We start from the raw sequence: 17,797 nt of genomic DNA, 5'->3' as shown, positions 1-17,797 counted from the left end.
TCATACTGTCTCAGTCTCAGAGGATGGTGATGGCAAACATGCCAATTATACATCAGAAACACACACATACCTGCTAAATTAGGATTTTTTGGAAGGGATCTTTTACATGACAGTATATACTCATCTATAAGTCTAAAAATCTATGCCCAAAAATTGACCCCAAAATCCCAGGCTGACTTATTTAAGGGTCACTATGGTAAAGTGATAGCAGCTCTTTCAGATTTCCCCATGCAGTGTGGAGAGGAGTTTAGCAAGAAAGAGTCCTGAATGATTGATTGATTTTGCTGTTAAGAGTCCCTCCCCGTCTGTGTGCCTGGCTGAAACAAAAGCTGAAATCATGAAGCAAAAAGCCTCAATGAGAGTCTCTCTTGCCATATGCACAAATACACACACTGAAGGAGCCTCCAAGTTTTACCTTCGACCTAGCCACGGGTCATGGCAAAATCCATAATTTTGACCTCGACTTATACATGAGATCGACTTATAGTTAAGTATATATGGTAGTGTTTTTAAATCTCTATGCAATTAATTTGATGATGACATATCTACAGTCTGACCAGCAGCTAAAGAAAAAAAGATCATTTTTAAAAAAGCCGAAGGAAGTGTGCTTTTCCAGTTCTTCCTACATATTTAAACTGTCTGAAACTTTTCTTTTAAAGCTAGTAAACATCCAGATGCAGAAGCAATTCTGGCTGTTCACTAAAGGTGACAGTGTGTAACATCTTCACTTAATATAGAAAAACATCTCACTATTTTCTTCATGATTTGCTACTGGGCTATTTTGGCTACTGGCACAGTTCCAACATCCAGGCACGTTCCTAACATCTGACAGTTGTCTTGTATGTTTAAGGGATTATGTACTACTTGCTAACAAGGGCTGCACAAGCTGTGGCCCACCAGCTACCACTTTAAATAATACTTCCTATGGCTTCAAGTTTCACTTCCTTCCTGAAGTGAATTAGGAACTAAGATTTGGATTTGAAAGCTTGGACCTTTTGGAGTACAGTTTCCAGAATGCTCAAGCCAGCATAGTCCCTGGGAGCTGTAGCATAATAATAATAATAATAATAATAATAATAATAATACCGAATATTATCTTTTCCAAACCATCTACTTTCCTCAAAATTCTGGGTGATCATAATTTTACTCTGTCATGTCAGATTATGAAATTCAGCAATGATCTTAATTGTAATTTATTACTGATATTAATTTGACAGGGGAAAAGACTAGCTACATGCTGCAAAGCTATCCCTGCTTGATGAATAAGCACCAATATAATCACAAGAGAAGCTAGTCTAAAAGTCTGATATTAGGCATACAAAATATGAGTGAAGACATATTTAAATTCCCTTTGATGCAGGAGAAATTTACTGAAAATAACTTTTCATATTTTCACAATGACTTCCACTTAATTCCTCATTTATGGGAAGAATACAAGTATGACTCAGTTCAGTGGATATATCTGAGCATAAGTAAGCTATACCACAGGCAAGCTTGATATGTATAGAAATCGGCCTCAATGGAAGATACAATGTTAAAAATGTAGTGTTCAAGTGATGGGGGGAAAGCTTCAGCCCCCACACCATGGCTATCTACAACTTTATTCAAATCACGGTTCTGCTGTAGCCTTTTGAAACAATACCTAAGGGTGTCGGCTCACAGAAATAATTGGTGTGTGAGGGGCCATACAGAAATCCCTACATAATCACTATCCCCAGTGGCATCACTAGAAGGTGTGGGGGATGTGGAATGCACTGGGTGACAGCCCACAAGAGGGGTGACACCTGGTCCGGCTTCTTCCCACTGTGAGGTGAGCAGGGATGAGTGCACCATTTCCGGCTTTGCCACAGCAATGGCTTTCTCCTGAGGAGGAGACCATCATTGGTGAGGATATCCTTCTGGACTTGCCTCCCCAATTGCCCTCCCTAGCAGCCCCCCTGCACTGGGTGACACCAAAGGTGGATATGCCACTGACTGTCACAACTGACACTGAACCAAATCCTGCATATTGTTATTGTGGAGCAGCAAGAGAACTCATTCTGAAGTTCACAGTCTAGCTCTTGTGCCAGTATCAGGATTAGACACAACACAGTTGCTACTAGCACTGTTCTGTTACAGCCTTAAATCTAACTTTTAGGCACAACCAACAGAAACATGGGAAGGGTTTTTTTAATCAATATAGAAAGGTAAGTTATAAAACTTTGTAATATGGGAAACAGAATAAGCTAACAACACTTTGTGTAATTATTTAGGAGATTATCGCATTGCTTTTAAAACGCCTTATCTCCGACAGGATAAAGGGACATTTAATTTTAAAATTGGGTGTTATCACACTCGTCGGTGGCTGGACGAATGCAATCCGTATGCAAGCCGGATCCCAGCTGCACTTATCCACCACTTTTCAAAAATGAGATTTGGCTGTTTTTAAAAAAAACGCTGGATAAAATGGGATCTGGGCTGCATACAGGATACATTTGCCCGGTCACCAGCGAGTGCGATAACATCCAGTTTTAAAATTAAATGTGCCTTTATTGCATCGTGGATAAGGTGCTTTAAAGCAATGCGATAATCTCCTTATTTACAACTCCTTACAGATGAAGAAATGCTATCAAGAAATTGCAAGTGCCAATTATCACAGTGTCAGTTCATGGACAGATTAGGCCATACTCCTCAATGAATATACACATGTTTCTAATGTTCTAAATGGTCCAAAACACACTACAGAAATAATCCAGTTTGAGATTGCTTTAACTGCCCTGGCTCAGTGCTAGGGAATCCTGGGAATTGTAGTTAATTGTGGCAGCAGAGCTCACTGACAGAGAAGGCTAAATGTCTCGCAAAACAACAGTTCCCAGAATTCCCTAGCAATGAGCCAGAGCAGTTAAAGCAGACTCAAACTGGATTATTTCTGCAGTGTGTTTTGGACCAGTGACATAAAAACTCTTAAGTGCTACTGATTCCATGGATAAACTCAAGTTGTGGCTGCATTCTCTATGCAAAAAAGAGAGCCTCAAGTGATACTGTGTGTATGTGTATGTGCTTTCAATGGGGATCTACTACATAGCTACATTATTTTAAATCTTGATAAGATAAAAGGGGCAAAGCCTGTAGAATACAAATGATGAAGCATAAATCACATTTATAAGCCTGTTCAGGAGAACAGCACTCTTAAAATCATTCCTGATCCTTCTTAAATTAACTAAGGTCTGGGACAGACCGCCTGAAAAGGGCGGCCTGCCGGTGGCCTTTTTTCCTCCAGAGGGAAGTGCGTGGTGAGGAAAAAGAACCTGAAAAAAGCGGGTTCTTTTTAAGCCGCATGGATGGCGTAACAAGTGCACCACTGGGCACCATTGTTACGCTGCCCGTATGTTCTAGTGTTAGAGACCCTACGGTTGCTGCATGGTCCCTAACTCTAGAATTGGCGCTGGCATGCTGCTTTATGGCGGTATGTACCGCGCCAAACTGAACAAGGGAGAACACCTTTTGAAACTGGACTGTACTTCAGTGAATAAGAGCCTTTCAAAGGGGAAAAATGCAACCTTAAAGGGAAACAAAGCATGTTATGTCATTTGCTATTTCTTATGAGATGTACAAACATTTGATCCATAACAAACAAAAATATATGAAATTGCAATCTGGATTTAGCATGTGAATTGCCCAAAGCAATATGAAGAGTAAGACATTTTCCTCTTTCTATGTCAGCAGTCTAAATTCTTGTTCACTTGACTTATTTCTTTGAGTATCTTCTTCTCTTCCCCTATCTGAGCATTATGACCCTCTAGAGTTGTCCCCTCTAGTGTAACACCCCCTGTTAAACTGTCCTGGTTGGGCACTGCCTATATAGCAGCACATCTCCTAATCTGCTCCACCACAGATAGTTAAAAACAGAATGCTATTCTTTTTGTAGTATAGGAGGGGGTAATAATGGGTGAAGCAGGAACTCTGCTCTTACTCTAAAACCACAAGTTGAGTTTACTCTCTGATGATTCATGCTAGAAATAACAGATTATTAAAAGAGCACAGGATGTTACCAGATGTTACTAAAAATGTAAGAGTGAAAGGCCATTCAAACAACTCCTTTGCAAATCACACGTAAAGATGAAGAGACACGTAAAGGTGAACACTTTTCAGCATGCCAACAATGTTAAGAGGAAAAAAGAAAACAAGTATTCAGCACTTAAAGTTCTTTCCCCTCACTTCTGATACCTCTTTATCCCTCTTTATTTCTGCAGATTGCTCACATGTACTATCACCTGAGGTTATGCTTCTTCTTGCAATTTCTAATGCTTAGCTCTGAAACTGTATACAACAATTCCTCACATCATTTCCCTGATCTTCATTTTCTTTGCGATTTGTTCAGTACAGGTATATCCACTATTTAGAATCCATGTCTTTATAGTATTCTAGACCTATGTAATGCCATCATCATGTTCAGTGCTATACAAATTTTAAAGCAAGAGCATCTTCATCTAAAAGCCTTATAATCAACCCTAGACAAAATAGGGCTAGTATTGGCTTCCACTTCAGCATGTTTTTCCCCTCTTCTGCCATTCTCTCAAGTTTATTCATTAAGGTCTCTCACTTCCTTTAAATCATTCCTCAAAGCTTTTTGGATCCCCACTGATCTGTTCCTTCTACACTGTGTGCCACCAGATTTCTCCTTTATCTTTTCTAACAAATACAGAACTTTTAACATACACACATCTTGCTTAGCATTTAAACCTATTCAGAAGACATCCCCAACAGTTCTGTGTACTGTACATGTCTAGCATTGTTGATGGGCTAACTAATAATAACTTAACCTTGAACACCATAAGCAACAGAAAGATGGCTGATTGCCAGAAACCCCTATTTTTAAATCAGACTTCAAACTTCTTATTCATATTTAAAAGGAAAGCACTTATGCAGCTAGAAGATAAGAGCTGCCTGCCATACTAACAAATCAACTCTTGACATAAACCCATGAAGTGAAGCAAGTTCAAAGGAGGGCCCCTGTAAATCTGAAGCATATCCAGGGCTGGATGTAGTCTGAGCTTGTTGCCTGATACTAGGGCAGGCTACATGGCTTTCCAGTGTGTTAATAAAACCTACCTTCATCTCTATGCAAGGGAATCTGTCAGAAGAGCACGAATCCAAAAAGAATAGTTTCAGCCATTGCTTTTCCCTTCCTGCATACTTTTATTCTTTCTACAAACCCCCAGAGACTTTCCCTTCTGAAGTACAGCCCACTGGGGTAAAAACTATCACAAAAAGTAGGATTCAGCAAATATCAGCAGGTCTGCGTATCTGAATCTTGGTTCAAAGTATCTCCTTGGAATACCAGTATGTAGATTTTAGTTTACTGTTGTCAGATAGTTTATAAGGGCAGCCATTCTTTCCTTCCGATAGGCCCACTGTGAATTGTACTCTGGCTCAGTCAGAGTACAAGCTGCATTAGAGAAGCAAGAATAAGTCTTGTTCATTAAGAAATTCTTCTTTATGAAGGTGACCCCCCCCCCCCTCCAAAGATATTCTTAGTCCCACTGAGTTCAGTGGGAACTTATTCTTAGGGAAGTAGATATAAAAATAAGAATATCCACCTATAGTCACATCCCTGGGAATAAGCTACAACTGAACTCAATAAGACTCATTCTTGAGTAGAAACATCTAGGACTGCAGTTTTAATGTGACAGATGTAAATTAAATACACATTCTCTGCCCTATAAACAAATGCTTTAGTTAATGCTGCAAAACCACTTCCTATACACTACACTATTTATTTACACTATTAAGTGGTAATTTTTAATGACTGAGACATATTCTAATTGTTCTGCTTATAAACATTGGGTTGGTTCATGAAGTATGTTAACATAGCAACACTCTCTCTCTCTCTCTCTCTCACACACACACAGAGTTTTTCATTCCCTTCCAGCATTCACCTGCTCCCCATCCTACAGTCTGTGAGAACATCTTGAATTTATGGGGTAGGAGGGTTATTGAAGGGAGAAGGAGAGGGGATTTTTCCCCCAGTGAACTTTCTGGAGGCCATAATCCTGTATTACTTACCACTTAGCTAGCAATAACTAGCAATAACTAAATGAGACTTAAATGAGTATACATGATTAAAATAAACTGATTTTGGACACAGATAGCCTAATTCTGGAGGATTCCACCAATCTTAGTGAATACCAATACCACATCCCCATTATCTCCCTTAATTCTCCATTAGGGCTTTCCAACAAGTACAGGTGAGTGTAGCAGGAGAGGGGACTGAAACATTTGGTGTGTGTGTGTGTGTGAAATTCCTCTAGTTAGTTTATTTTCAGGATCCCAACCTTTATTGTCATCCTTAGTTTACTTTTACTCCAACCATTCTAACTGTTGAAATCCATGAAATTTTCTTCATCACTTGACTTCTCATCACTTGATAAGGAATGCTCAAGTGCCAATTTAATTGCTGAAACAACTTGCTACATATCTCCAGCCATCATTTATATGGCTCTACGCACAATGCGAATAATGGAGCAATGACTAGAGGCAGTGCACTCAGTTGCACAGAAATGAATCTGAACTACAGCATAGCTCGACTGATTTCAGTCTGTATTACATACTCTTTATTTTGAAATCAGGTTTGACCCAGTTTGCAGTGCTATTCATAAATGGACTCTGTGAATACTGCCTATTTCAATATTAAGTATTTGCAATTAAATAAAGATTTATTGGCCTTTTCTACTATGTTTCTCTTTTGCTATTCTTTTGTGTTTTGGAATAAAACTACAGTATTCCAAAGCCTGGATGGATGTTGTTCAATTTTATGTTAGGCTTCAGAAACATTTTTCTCCACTGAAAACTAATGTTTGTAACTTTGTTACATTTCTGAATGTGTTGTGTTTTTAGTAAGCACACTGTCTCACAAATTAAATATATTATTTAAGATATTACTGACTGTTAATTCATTAGAAAATTTGAACCAGCAACCTGCCTGAAGCTAACACTTTAGTCTAGAATTACAATATACTCTTTTCTGACAGCAAGGTAGAGGGAATGTATATAAATCCAACAGGATGTGGTTCTCCCACCAGAAAGAGATCTGCTATACAGAGATGAGATTAAAGAATATATTACCTCTCTAAACCCTGTAATGTAAGCAAAATTTATCACTGCTTGTAGTAGATATATCTATGTAGAATATAGGACTTAGGCTGCATCCACATTGCAAAAATCATTCAGTTTGACACCATATTAACTGCCATGGTTCAATGCTATGGAATTCTGGGAATTGTAGTTTTTGTGGCACTAGAGCTCTCTGACAGAGAAAGCTAAATGTCTCACAAAACTACAGCTCCCAGAATCCCATCACATTAAGCCATGGAAGTTAAAGTGGTGTCAAACTAGATTATTTCTGCAGTGTGGATGCAGCCTTAATCTAAAAGAGGTCTATTGCACCTTCTCTCTTTAATTTCTACTTTATTTTGATCCTTGCTGTCATTCTGGTATTCTGGTATTACTAATAGAGACTATTAAATTTTCCTAGTGTCTTTCCATTGATGTAAATAGAGAAAGGAATTGCTTAACTAATCTCTGTTCAGTTACAGTAAAAATATTTCTGTTCTATTTAGTAGGAAGTAATATAAAGGAGTATAGTGTATTAAGACAAAAATACATTGAAGGGGAGAGGAGAAATGCATTGCAGACTATTTGTTAATGATGCACCCTAAGAAACACCAGTTAAAACATTTAAATACTTTTATAATTGTGCCCTTGTTGTTTCTTTTAATGACTTAATTACATTAGAATTTCCTCTATGTACAGTTGTTAGTCACTTCTAAAAGGCAGCATCATTTGTATATTGTCAACAACTGCAACCTGCTCTGCTGCTTCATCAGGTTACTGGAAGGAAGCTTGCCATTAGTAAAATATATCAGCCAGTGATTCCAAGCATTAGTCAATATTCTTTGAGCATGGCTTGTGCGTCCCCTGTGACTACTACGGCACTCCTAGATATATGCTTTCCCCAGTGTTTTAAGAGTGACTGGCACACTGACATGCTAAACACACACATCAGACATCAAATATACTGCTAGTCCAAACAAACAAGTAGCATCAACACACAGGGAACAGAAAGTATTACACAAAACAAGAGGCAATAATTCCAAATGCCTATGATAAGAGGCAATTAAAAAAACAATTAGATACTTTGTGATTTCCTGCCAAATTGGCAACTACTATCCCTGAGAAAACTGAAGCATAAAGATGGCACTAACATGCTACTCCATTACATCTTTTAAAAAAACAAAAAAACAAACAAAAACAAAATAGAATAAATCCTTGATGCTAATAGTATAGTAAATTAAAGGAAATGTATGCACATTTCCACAGTGTACTCCATGTGTAGAATCTGGAAGATTGTGCATACAGTCAACAGAGCAAGAACAGCGATCATGTGAACTGACCTTTAACACATCCACCTTGTGAAATATGTGCAAGTATTTCAGCATGCTTCTCTATATAAAGGATGCAGAACTCAAGAATGTAACCAAAATGATTTATACTGTGTGAGGAATATATTATTGATGTGTATAATCACTGACGTTCATTGAAATAGGCTATAATACTAGCATTTGTTTTGAAATTAACAATATAATAGTACTGATATGATGAACTGTCAGGTCCAAGTTACATTATTTTTCAAGTGGCAAAATGCCTTTAACCAAGTAATGTGGACATGACAAATCTGTGACCCTCCAGACCTTGCTGGACTGGAACACCCATAATCCGCTGAAATTTGATCTGTTGGCTAGCTTGATGGGAAATATTGTCAAACAACATCTGTAGGGCCACAAATTTCCCACTTCTGATGTAATCAGTAGATTACAAAATAAAAAGCCATAAAACATGGACTGATAATATTCATAGAAAATATAATTATAATCAAAATAAGGAAGTGAGCAGCAAAAAGAAAGGGGTTAAACTGAACTGGGAAAATGGAAAAATACACTGTATATGAAATAAATAAAATGAAAACAGCTCAGTGACGACTGAGCATGTTCGATGGCAACAGAATGCTGAAAGACAACATGGCAGTTGGAATGAATGATGGAACTGAATATTTGGAAATAGGCATGGCTGGCTGGGCACCTGAACAAGAGGTGCTTACATTGCTACATTCTATTACACCATCCCTATCCTCCAGAAATGTATCTACTCATAAGAATAAAGCAAATTATTTGGCAGAGTACAATGACATAACAGAAGCAATTTCCCACAGATGGCAGAAGATACTGCTTATATCTGAGACAGATAAAGTGCCAAACCCAAAATTAAATGAATAATAAAAAAACTCCATCTGTATCCAACCTTGAAATCTTTTGATAGGAGGCAGAATATGAATATTGCAATAATCAATAAAGGAGGAAATGCTTCAGAATCAGTCAAGAGTCACTTGGACTGTCTGCAGTGCTAATGGCATACTATATACAGGTATTTGACACATACAAGGAACCATTACTGAGACAACAAGGGCGCATACAAAAGAAAGCAATCCTCAAGGTATGCAAGACCTCAAAACATTGAGAATTTATCTTGAGTTCTTTACAGATTTGTAAACAATGTTTCAATTATTGCATTCAATGCAAATCTGACTAGACTATAAATAAAAGGACAGGTGGTGGTGGTGGTACAAATGTATTTTTGTACCTTTTATAACAGTTCACTACTGTGTATTTTATCTTCTTTCGGTGTGAAACTTTGATAGAAATCCGACTTCCCATGTTATTCTTTAATGATTTTGTCAGTTAAAATGACACTTTATTTTTTCCGAGGCTTCACTAACCAGGCAGGGACAACAGCAGCAGTTCCTGGAGAAAAAGAAACCTAGCCTACATACCTACTGCCCTGAGACCATCTGGAGATAACACATATCAGAGTACTTTAGGGCACAGGGGAATTTTGGATGTTAACTCGCTGCTGAGGTCACACGAGTTAATGTTCAATTCAAGTAGTCATGCATTTTATTCACTAAATCTTTTATTAAACATGCACATTTGCTTTCTAGCTCAACAACCAGACCTAGCTGAAGCACTCAGCACGAATAAATCAGCTGTGTTTGCTAAAATAATCTGAGCAATGTAACAAAGCAGCCAAAGATTTATTATTTTCACCCTGAACAGAAGTACTGTCCATACTCAAAATGCCTACCTCTGCATAGTTTGTTAAACCATCCAAAGGCAGGGGGAGAGGGAGTGAATAGCCTCTGCAGAAAAAAAAATGTTTTCATTGCTAATTTCTATGGCATCCAATACTTCAATCATATATGGTTTGATTATTTAAGGAAATTTCTGAACAGATCCGCCTGAAATATCCTGTGTATATATGAAGTGAGAAGCTTCACTTTCTCCACTTCCAAATGGTATCTCACATTTTGGACATGAATGTATCTCTTTTTCAAGATGAGAACATCTCAAAATAGATAGCTCTGTTAACTAGATCCATGTGCCAAATGAAATCAAATATCCTGTCTCCTCCTCATACGTAACACCCAGGTTAGTTGGTTGCCAAAGTTATTTTTGTGTGCATGAATGCTTTTGCCTGCCCACGTGAAAGAGGCCAAACACTGGTACCGTTAGGATATTTTATTCTCTGAACTTAATGGCTTAGTAGTAATGGGCATAACTTCATTCACTTCAAGATACAGTAATCCGGACCTGCTGTGTTTGTCTCCTCTGCCCCTTTCCACTAGATGAATGGGGCTCCAAATTCCCCCAAAGTCCTGCTCTAATAGCATAATCCAGCAAGGATCCATGATAGTGAGGTAATTCTATCAATCCTGGGTGTTCGTGCAAGATGTATGTGTAAGACACCTATGTGCACACTCTGCAATAAGCAGAAACAGGGATATAATACATAGAAACCAGTAGCAGAATATCAAACTGCAAGCCTCAGAACTGCTATGCTAAGTATGCAGGCATCAGAGAGCCTCTTTAACCCTTCCTACCTCCAGAAGAGTGATGTATCTGGTTATTTTTATTCTAGAGGGAAATCTAGCCACATTATTACAACCAGGACCATTTCCCCATTGAAAACTCCCACCCGCTGGCTCGTTTTCCATCAAAGGTAGTTTGTTTTAAATAACATTTACAAGAGAGAAACGCAACTGCTGCTGTTGTGTGCCTTTAAGTAATTTCTAAATTATGGCAACTCTAAGGTGAACCTATTACAAGTTTTCTTGGCAAGATTTGTTCAGAGGGGGTTTGCCTTTGCCTTCCTCTGAGGCGAGTGTGACTTGTCCAGATCAGTAGATTTTACTGGCTGAATGGAAGATTTAAACTTTGATTTTTAGAGTTATAGTGCAACACTCAAATCACTACATGACGTGGACTCTTTCTAACTTATGGTGACCCTAAAATGAACCTATTAGTTTCCAGGCACAGTACAAGGTGTTGGTAATGACCTTTAAAGCCCTTCAGGGCCTGGGTCCAACCTATCTGCGGGATCACCTTCTTCTGTACAATCCACTTGGCACACTTAGGTCCTCTGGGGAAAATTTACTGCAAAGACCAGGCTAGCTTCAGTCACCCAAAAGACCTTTTCATCTGCTGCTCCCAAATTATGGAATAGCCTGTTGGAAGAGATTCAAACCATTACCACCCTTGACAGCCTACAAAAAAAGCTGTCAAGACAGACCTCTTCCAACAGGCCTTCCCTAATTAGTACACATAGGCCTGATATAGACAGGCCAAAATAAAGCTGCTTTGAGTCACTTTGGAGGTATGGTGTTTCAATGATGCATGAGTCCTAAGAGTCCAGAAGCCTCACCAAAGCCACGCTCCAGTCCTAAGAACTGGAGTGCAGTTTTGGTGCAGCTTCCAGACTCTTAGGACTCATGCATCATTGAAACACCATACCTCCAAAGTGACCTGAAGCAGCTTTATTTTGGCCTGTCTGTATAGAGCATTAGTAACCCATTGATAGGGACCCCCATATAAGATATTCTAAGATTTCCATCTCTCTCTGTCGTTCATTGATTGGATGTTATTTTATTAGTGTCATGTGGTAATTTTAAATTGTATGTTGAAGGGAGGGATGATGAGTTTTAACTTGTATTGCTGTATGGTCATGTTTTATTATTATTCCTTCTGGAAGAGGCAGGATAAAAATAAAATATTATTGTTATCATCATCATTATAGGGTTTTCCTGGCAAGATTTGTTCAGAAGAGGATTGAGGCTAAGTGGGACTTGCCCATGGTGACTCACAGGGTCTCGATGATGAAGCAGGGATTTGAACCCTGGTTTCTTAGAGTCCACATTCAAACCACTACTGTACACTGGCTCCCAAAAATACAGCTGTGGAGGGAGAGATTTCTAGCAGAAAATCAATGAATTGCCCCCCCCCTCCTTAGAGTGGATCAGCTGGTGTCTCTTCAAAATGGAAGTAGTCAGGTGAAGCACACCCATTTAAAGTGTGATTATCATCACATGTAGTTTGCCCCAACCCCAGAGTGCTTTCAAATACCCTTCTGGTAGTGGATTAGTGTCCTTGCCCAGACATCCTTATGCACACAGCAAAAGTGGGGGAGCATTCATAGAGCTTTGAGGAAGGGCTGTGTGTGCTTGTTTTCCAAGATGTTGGCGGGGGGACTCAGGCTGCCTCCCCACTGCAGAAATAATCTGGTTTGACACCACTTTAACTGCCAGGGCTTGATGCTATGTAATTCTGGGAATTGTAGTTTGTTGTGGCACACATATATAACCCTCTTGTTGTCTGTTTTCCTCTGCCTCGATCTGTTTCCTAGGCTATATCCACACTGCAAAGAAACAGTAGTTTGATGATGCTATAACTGCCATGGCTCAATGCTGTGGAACTATAAGAATTGTAGATTTGTGAGACATTTTAGTCTTCTCTGTCAGAGAGCTCTGGTGCCACAACAAACTATAATTCCCAGAATTCTATAGCACTGAGCCCTGGCAGTTAAAGGGGTGTCAAGCCGGATTATTTTTGCAGTGCAGATGCAGCCTCAGAAAGTAAAATGAATTGGAGAGGAAGAGAACCTTTCATAAAGTTTGAAAACAGCTGCTTAGTCACCAACCAGTGGAACAGCCAGCCCTTGAGTTTAAGAAGATCTGGTGAAGTCATGGTTAATGTTTCAGCTCCAGTATTGGCACCAAGCAAGCCACGCTGCCTCCTCCCTTGCAAACAGAGTAACTAGGGTTGCTGCCAGCTGTCAAGTCTTCTGCCTCCTCATGCAGTGTTTTTGTCTCTGGCTGGGGATCATGTATTTCCCTGCATAAGCCGGGTATTTTGAGAGGACAGGAGCAGCAGAGGCATTTTTGCCTTTCTTCTGGACATCCTGGTCCACTGATGCAGACACAATCCTCTGCCAACGAAGCCCTGCTTAATTCTGACCATGACTGAACAAAACATCACAGCTCTCCATTCAAATGTCTGCCTCTGCCCACTGAGCAGCGATATTTTCCCTCCAACCACAAGTTAGAGGGTTAATGTGGCCCAGTGGTTTGAGTGTTGGACTATGATTCTGGAGACCAGGGTTCGATTATCTCTCAGCCATGAAATGACTTGAAGGCACACAACATACTCAATCACAAGTTGGCATCCGGAGCAGGAGGCCAGGACCAGGCTTCCATCCCAACTAGGCAGGTTTGTTTGGACAAACTCCTCCTTGGCTTGGCAGAGGGCATCCATTCCTTGGCCAACAGGGCTGGCTTTGTGGAGTAAGGGCCTCAGACAGTCCTGCCACCCAGGTCGACTTCCTTCCCACCGTTGGTGGTGGTGGCTGTGGTGTGCCTCCAAGTCCTTTCTGACTCCTGGACATGGGTTGTTTTCTTGGCAAGTTTCTTCAGAGGATTTTTTTTTGGCTTTGCCATCCTTTGAGGCTGAGAGAGCAGTGATTTACCCTACGCTCCCATGGCTGAGCCAGGATTCAGTCCCTGGTCTCCAGAGTCGTAGTCCAACACAGAAACCACAACACCAGGCTGGTTGCCCCCACAAACAAACCCCTCAGGATTCAACAACAACTGTTCTCTTCACACACTTCCTTTTCTCGAGGTTCACTTTAGTGTGTGAAGGCTCCCTCAAGTGTCAACGTGGCAACACCACAATCCCCTCAGCAAACAGCCAACAGGTCAAGGAGCCCCCTTCCTTCCAGGGCAGAAGGACCAGAAGTCCTCCCTGCCAAGGAGGATGAGGCACCCCCAAATGGAGGACCTTGCAAACAAAAAGGAGGACTTGCCAACATATAAAAGCTCAAAACCCGCTCCTAGAAATGTAAAGCCACGCTTCTCAGTCCTGCTCAGCATGTAGAACCTTTAGGAATCCCTCCTGGGCAGAAGGCTGAAATGGAGGGTGTGTCCGGGAAAAGGAGGACATCTGATCACCCTGCAGAGAGAGAGAGAACTGGACTCATGGGCAGGGTGACCAGAGGTCCTCACTCCAAAGGAGGGCAAGGCACTGTCAAATGGAGGACATTGCAAGAAAAAAGAGAGGACCTGACCACATATAAAAGCTAAACACACACACACACACTCCTTAGAAGTGTAAACCCATGCCTTTTAACCAAGCTCAGAATGTAGGACCTTTGAGGGATTCCTCCTGGAGAGAAGAAGGCTGAAATGGAGGACAGGGAACCCCTGCCCCCAATGGAGGACCTTGCAAGGAAAAGAGAGAGGACTTGACCACACAGAAAAGCTAAAACATCCAAACACACACTGCTAGAACTGCCTGCTGCTCTTATCCCTGCCCAGGCCGTGGGACCTCTGGGAGGAGGGGACTCCCTCCTGGTCCTGGAGAGAGAGGAGGAGGAGGAGGCAGGGGCTCAGCCCCGGAGGCAGCAGGGCTGGCTCTTCTGGAGGCAACTTCTTGGGCGCCGGGGCTCTGCTGCCACTCACCTGCTCGGCGTCTCCCCTCCTGGCCTCCTCCTCCTCTTCCTGCCGCTGCTGCCGCTGCAGCCTTTTGTTTCCCCTCCAGCCCAAGAGGCCTGGGGATCCTTTGAGGAAGGGCTGCGGCGTCCCAGAGCCCAGTCCTCCGGTGCCAGGCGGCGTCTGTGCCCAGCCAGGGCCTGGGAGGGAGGGAGGTAGAGTGCTCCGTCCTCTCCTCTGCCTGGCTGCTCCCGCCTCCTGCTCCAGTTCCTGCCTCCTCCTCCGCTGCCTCGCCTGCCTCCTGCTGCCTCCTCCTCCTCCTCCTCCTCCCTCAGGCAGCAGGGCCACAGCCCTCCAGGGCTCTGGCTGCTGGGGAGGTCTTGGGGGGGGGGCGGCTATGTGGCCCTGTTCTGGGAGAGTTTGCTCCTGACCTTTCGCCAGCACCCGGGGCATCTTCAGAGAATGCTGGTAGTAGTAGTAGTAGTAGTAGTAGTAGTATACTTTATTTATAGAGTGCTGTAGATTGAAGAGTGAGGGGGGTATGAGAACAGAAAGAAAATGGAAGGGGAGGGAGGGACTAGAACAAATGGCACTACTTGGCCTTACGGAATCATTGGGGAATACTTGCCACAGAATAAAAGAATACTTGCCCATAGAGCAGTGATGGCCAAACTCTGGCCCTCCAGATGTTTTGGACTTCAGCTCCCAGAAGCCTCAGCCATCTTGGCTAATGGTCTGGGAGCTGAAGTCCAAAACCCCTGAAGGGCCAGAGTTTGGCCATCACTGCCATAGTCACTGGGGGATACTTGCCCATAGACAATCATAGGATCATAAGAGTTGGAAGAGACCCCAAGGGCCATCCAGTCCAACCCCCTTCTGCCATGCAGGAACTCTCAAACAAAGCATCCTCATTGACAGATGGTCATCCAGCCTCCATTTAAAGACCTCCAAGGAAGGAGACTCCATTACACTCCAATGGAGTGTTTTCCACTCTCTGACAGCCCTTACTGTCAGGAAGTTCCTCCTAATGTTGAGCTGGAATCTCTTTTCCTGCAGCTTGCATCCATTGTTCTGGGTCCTAGTCTCCAGAGCAGCAGAAAACAAGCTTGCTCCCTCCTCAATATGACATCCCTTCAAATATTTAAACAGGCCTATCATATCACCTCTTAACTTTCTCTTCTCCAAGCTAAACATCCCCGGCTTCCTAAGTCTTTCCTCATAGGACATGGTTTCCAAACCCTTCACCATTTTAGTTGCCCTCCTTTGGACACACTCCAGTTTCTCAATGTCCTTTTTGAATTGTGATGCCTAGAACTGGACACAATATTCCAGGTGGGGTCTGATCAAAGCAGAATATAGTGGCACTAATACTTCTCTTGATCTAGACACTATACTTTTATTGATGCAGCCTAAAATTGCATTGGCCTTTTTAGCTCCTAGATTCTTTTCACATGTAGTCTCTCGTTCAGCCAGGTATCACCCATCCTATATCTGTTCATTTCATTTTTCCACCCTAAGTGCAGTACCTTACATTTCTCCATGTTGAAATTCATTTTGTTAGCTTTGGCCCAGCTTTCTAATCTATTAATGTCATTTTGAACTTTGATCCTGGCCTCTAGGGTATTAGCTACTCCACCTAATTTGGTGTCATCTGCATATGTGATAAGTATGCCCCCAATTCTGTCATCCAAGTCATTGATAAAGATATTGATTAGCACTGGGCCCAGCACAGACCCCAATAATCATTGGGGAATACTTGCCCATAGAGAATCATTGGGAATTACTTGTCCATACAGAATCATAGAGCCCATACATATGCTGTTTAAGTGATGCATGTGTTCTAAACGGCCGGAAGCCGTGCCAAAGCCACACTCCAATCCTAAGGACTAGAGAGCAGCTTTGGTGCAGCTTCTGGCCTCTAAAGATGCATGTGTCATTTAAACAACATACCTCCAAAGTGACCTGAAGCAGCTTTATTTTGGCCTATCTGTACAGGCCCATAAAATACCTGCCTATAGGGAATTACTGGGGAATACTTGCCCATAGAGAAACATTGGGGATTATTTGTCCATAGGGAAACATTGTGAATTATTTGCCCATAGAGAATAATAGAATATTTGCCCATAGGAAATCATTGGGAAATATTTGCCCATAGAGAATCATAGAATACTTGCCCATAGAGAATCATAGGAGAATACTTTCCATAGAATAAATATTTGCCCATAGAGAATCATTGGGGAATACTTGCCCTTATAGAATCATAGGAGAATACTTGCCATAGAATAATAGAATACTTGCCCATAGAGAATCATTGGGGAATACTTGCCCATATAGAATCATAGGAGAATACTTGCCATAGAATAATAGCATACTTGCCCATAGAGAATCATAGAATATTTGCCCATAGGGAATCATTAGGGAATACTTGCCCATGGAGAATCATAGGAGGATATTTGCCATAGAATAATAGAATACTTGCCGATAGAGAATCACAGGAGAATACTTGCCAAGGGTCAGCCAAGGGTCACATAGTGTGTGTGTGATATACTCACTTCCATGCCAGCATTCTCTGAAGATGCCAGCCACAGATGCTGGCAAAACGTCAGGAATAATAATAATTATAATAATAATAGGATTTATTTATATGCCGCCCAATCACTGGGAATCCGGGTGGCTTACAACAAAGGGGATAATACAAGGCAATAACAATAAACATGAATTAAAAAACAAATGTAACATGGCAATGCATTAAACTATAACAATAAAATAAAATAGTGATTAACAACAGCAGTGAAGAACAAAAATACATAGCAATCATAGCATAAAAAACCATAGTAATTATAGCAACAATAAAATTAATAAAGCAAAATAGAGCAAAGCAAGTAAAAAGAAAATAAACCCCATTCTCATCCCCTCATCCCAATCCTAAAAAACAATATAAAGTAT

General features: G+C 41.2%; 1 protein-coding gene across 1 annotated transcript in view; it reads right to left on the bottom strand.

The window, feature by feature from the left end:
* MAPRE2 (microtubule associated protein RP/EB family member 2) overlaps positions 1–15,012 on the bottom strand; it is a 121,057-nt gene extending 106,045 nt beyond the window's left edge. Inside the window, exon 1 of the mRNA XM_089517268.1 lies at positions 14,882–15,012. The gene's annotated coding sequence lies outside the window, so the exon portion shown is untranslated. The remainder of the gene's footprint in view (positions 1–14,881) is intronic.
* Between the last annotated feature and the right edge of the window lie 2,785 nt (positions 15,013–17,797).

Source organism: Sceloporus occidentalis, unplaced genomic scaffold (genome assembly GCF_023333645.1).
Source record: "Sceloporus occidentalis isolate IW3139 unplaced genomic scaffold, rSceOcc1.0.p SCAF_3, whole genome shotgun sequence".
In the NCBI taxonomy this organism is placed as follows: domain Eukaryota; kingdom Metazoa; phylum Chordata; class Lepidosauria; order Squamata; family Phrynosomatidae; genus Sceloporus; species Sceloporus occidentalis.
This window is presented reverse-complemented; position numbering and strand designations above follow the sequence as displayed.